This window comes from Schistocerca serialis, chromosome 7, assembly GCF_023864345.2.
Source record: "Schistocerca serialis cubense isolate TAMUIC-IGC-003099 chromosome 7, iqSchSeri2.2, whole genome shotgun sequence".
In the NCBI taxonomy this organism is placed as follows: Eukaryota; Metazoa; Arthropoda; class Insecta; order Orthoptera; family Acrididae; genus Schistocerca; species Schistocerca serialis.
The window spans coordinates 566,139,487-566,143,835 of NC_064644.1; the positions used below are offsets into that span (position 1 = coordinate 566,139,487).

The 4,349-nt window shown below is 43.5% G+C and overlaps 1 non-coding gene across 1 annotated transcript; it reads left to right on the forward strand.

Annotated features, from left to right (window-relative positions):
* The first annotated feature begins 2,101 nt into the window (after positions 1-2,101).
* Trnat-cgu (transfer RNA threonine (anticodon CGU)) lies at positions 2,102-2,176 on the forward strand. The gene has a single exon. It is a non-coding gene; the product is annotated as a tRNA-Thr (tRNA).
* Positions 2,177-4,349: the final 2,173 nt, after the last annotated feature.

Genomic DNA, 4,349 nt, shown 5'->3' on the forward strand with positions numbered 1-4,349 from the left:
TTCTAATTTCCTGACAGTATTTTCCATGGCCTAAATCTGTCTTCAGAGAGTTAACTGCCAACTCTTGCCCAGCAATCGTAAACAAGAAACTTTTCCATGGACGGGCTTATTGTTGTCTTTTTCTCGTGGAGAAAATGAAATCCATATAGGAAGTCCACAATTAACATTTTTGCATTTCAAATATACACATTATTGTTACAGTGGCATGCGAAGCTGCTAATTAATATTTTGGGACTGCGTGCCAAAGGCTCTCAGAATCCTGAAATTGCTGAGTGGCAAAGAAAGCACTTCCGTTATCTGAGATTATCTTTAATACAATCCATGCAGCACCTGTGTCAGTTGTAACCATTACAGTAATACTTATCGTTACAGTATATATCGCTGACTGAGGCATTGCCTTAGGCTGCCTCTTACAACATACGTTACCATAACATAATTCCTCTCATATATCTTGTCCGTTGTCATACATGATTAGACTGATTTCGTTTTGAGTTCCCCTGCCCCATACCAAATTAGACTGATTTCGTTTTGAGCACCGCTCTCCGATTCTCTGACAAACCATTCAAAGTTAGACGTGGTCGAAGTTAGTTTTGCGAATGATTAGCCGAAGAATAGTTCAGTTTTCTCTGTTTACGCCTATCAAAATAACTGTACCCTTTACTGCTACTACTATTGCAATTATTTATTATCCATACAATTTTTGTGCCTTTCATTACGATTAGGACAACTACTGTTTTTATCACTTTGATAATTTGCCTAGGCATCTTCATTGATCAGGTAAATGGAATCTAATACTGACATGAATGTCTCAATATTCGATTCTGTCGTGTTAATTAATTTTTCTCTAATAAGCATGGGCAGTTTGGCATTGAATATTCGGATGACATCTGGCTGTGACATGGCGTTCTCCCAATATTTTGTGCGTTCAGCTACTTGTCGAAATATTTTCTAAGGTTTCCCTTTTTGATTGAAGAGGTTTCATGTTAAAAACGTCCTTCCTCAATATTTCTTGACGAGCATCTGACCAGTACTTAACAAGGAACACACGTTCAAAATCATCATAAATATTACAATAACCAGGAACACTCATTGCCATTACTGATTCTTCTCCGTGGATGCATCTAAGTACAGTTTTTTGTGGCTCAGTCCGTGAATTAGGCATTGGTCCTCTAAAAGTTTCAGTGAATTCAATGGGCTGCACAGGTTCCTTATCACGCACGAAAACTTGAAACTGACAGTACCCAATTAAGTTTTCATTCGTCGTTACATTTGCAAAATATGTCACTACCTCTGCATTACATGTCGTACTATGTGACGCTTGCGTTGTCTGATCGACCTGCATTCACAGTACCTTTCTCCGCAACAGTTCGGACTCAGAATTCACTTCGGAACTGGTTGTGAGAAATGGTTTCTGACTAGTCCTCTTTCTTCATTACCGCTGTAGCATGGCCTTTACCTGCTGGAACAATTAGAATGTCTTTATCAGACTTTTAAATCTCGGTCATCTTTCATTTCAACTTCCATCAAACTACTACAACGTGGTTTGGTCTTAAGCAATATCCTGGATGATTCTATGCGTGCATGCTTTCTGCAGCTGGTTTAGGTAATAAATGCATTTCAGCTTCGACGTTAGCAACAATGTCTTTCATTCGTGTTCGAGAAGGTGCAACCACATAGTTTCCTTCTTTGGAATGCACTCCGTTTCATTCTTAGACAAATTCTGTCAGGCTAAGAGTATGATTCATGTCTGAAGATAGGAAAGCTACTCTCTCCTTTATCAATGTATCGAATTTGTTCTTCTGTCTGTTAAGTGGCCTGCCAGAGTGGCCGAGCGGTTCTAGGCGCTACAGTCTGGAACCGCGCGACCGCTACGGTCGCAGGTTCGAATCCTGCCTCGGGCATGGATGTGTGTGATGTCCTTAGGTTAGTTAGGTTTAAGTAGTTCTAGGTTGTAGGGGACTGATGACCTCAGAAGTTAAGTCACATAGTGCTCAGAGCCATCTGAACCATTTTTTTGTCTGTTAACTGATACTGAAAAATCTACTTCCATGGTTCGAGACGTTGAAGTATCGGTCTTGCTCCAAACGTGACACAATTTAGTGCCCTCGGTGGCTCAAATGGATAGAGCGACTGCCGCGTATGCAGGAGGTCCCGGGTTCGAGTCCCGGTCGGGGTACAATTTTCAAATGTCCCCGTTGATGTTAAGTAACACCTCTGGACAGCTTAGGGTATTTATTTAATTATCATTTCACTATATAATGGTGTTGCATGGACTCCACGGGTTCTCTGCAATGTCGCATTACTGGCGAGGACTATGTGACCAGTTTGGATGATCAGGTCTATCTCTTGGTAGAATGTTTCTCTCGACGGTGATTCTGTGTTCCAAGACGACGGGGCCGCTGTTCACACAGCTTGCACCGTTCACGATTAGTTTCTGTAAAGGAGACCGCTTATAAAACACTAATACGACCTATTCTTGAGTACTGCTCGAGCGTTTGGGATCCCTATCAGGTCGGATTCAGGGAGAGCATAGAAGGAATTGAGAGGCGGGCTGCTATATTTGTTACTGGCAGGTTTGATCATCACGCGAGTGTTACGGAAATGCTTCAGGAACTCGGGTGGGAGTCTCTGGAGGAAAGGAGGCGTTCTTTTCGTGGATCGCTGCTGAGGAAATTTAGCGAAGCAGCATTTGAGGCTGAATGCAGTGCAATTTTGCTGCCGCCAACTTATATTTCGCGGAAAGATCACAAAGATAAGATAAGAGAGATTAGGGCTCGTACAGAGGCATATAGGCAGTCATTTTTCCCTTGTTCTGTTTGGGAGTGGAACACAGAGAGAAGATGCTAGTTGTGGTACGAGGTACCCTCCGCCACGCACCGTATGGTCACGGTCGCTGAAAGTGTTACCTGGCTGAATTCCCAGAAGTTATTTGAAAGTTGTATACGGCAGGAGAAACTCAGGTCTGACATGTATGTAGATGTAGATGTATTACTGAGGAAAATGTTCTATTAACGGTATACAACGGCCAGCAGCGTCGCATGTGATGGATGCGCTCCCGGAACAGGGCTCACACGGTAAGATCGTGCAGCTGCCGAAATTGAATATCTCTTCACCCTCAGAAATATTCAAGCACCTTTCTTGTTGGTTTAACCACTGCGCTTTCTGAGTACTTTGCTGATGCGATCTACGATCCAAGTTATGATTTAGTGGATGGTGTTTTTCCACTTTTGCTGTATGCAGTATAAACCTTCAATACAATGCTTCTTGAAACACCTAACATTTTCGCTAACACACCAGCACCAACAATTCGCACACGTTAGACTTCAATCAGCGCGTACATAACGCACCCGCAGCTGCAGAGGGAGCTGTTCTCGCCACGGCTGCCACTTGCCTTTCAACGTGTGGTGGGCATCGCTCAGGCGCCGTGCGGGATAAAATACAACGCCGCCATCTGCAGGCTTGTGTGAGATTTGCATTTATTGTCAAGCACTTATTTCTCGCTGTTCATCCATACTTCCGTCCAGCTGAAGTACGTATGGGAAGCGAAAGTCTAATCCGAGTAAAAATTCTTCGGTAAAGCGACGAAAAGTTTGCGCCACGTTCGGCAGACTTAGCAATCATACACAACCGCTCGCTCACCGATAGATCTGTACCTACAGATTGGAAAATTGCGCAGGTCGCACCAGTGTTTAAGAAGGGTAGTAGGAGTAATCCATCGAACTACAGACCTATATCATTGACGTCGGTTTGCAGTAGGGTTTTGGAGCATACACTGTATTCAAACATTATGAATCACCTCGAAGGGAACGATCTATTGATACGTAATCAGCATGGTTTCAGAAAACCTCGTTCTTGTGCAACGCAGCTAGCTCTTTATTCGCACGAAGTAATGGCCGCTATCGGCAGGGGATCTCAAGTTGATTCCGTATTTCTAGATTTCCGGAAAGCTTTTGACACCGTTCCTCACAAGCGACTTCTAATCAAGCTGCGGGCCTATGGGGTATCGTCTCAGTTGTGAGACTGAATTCGTGATTTCCTGTCACGAAGGTCGCAGTTCGTAGTAATAGACGGCAAATCATCGAGTAAAACTGAAGTGATATGAGGTGTTCCCCAGGGAAGCGTCCTGTGACCTCTGCTGTTCCCGATCTATATAAATGACCTGGGTGACAAATCTGAGCAGTTCTCTTAGGTTGTTCGCAGATGTTGCTGTAATTTACCGTCTAGTAATGTCATCCGAAGACCAGTATCAGTTGCAAAGCGATTTAGAAAAGATTGCTGTATGGTGTGGCAGGTGGCAGTTGACGCTAAATAACGAAAAGTGTGAGGTGATCCACATGAGCTCCAAAAGA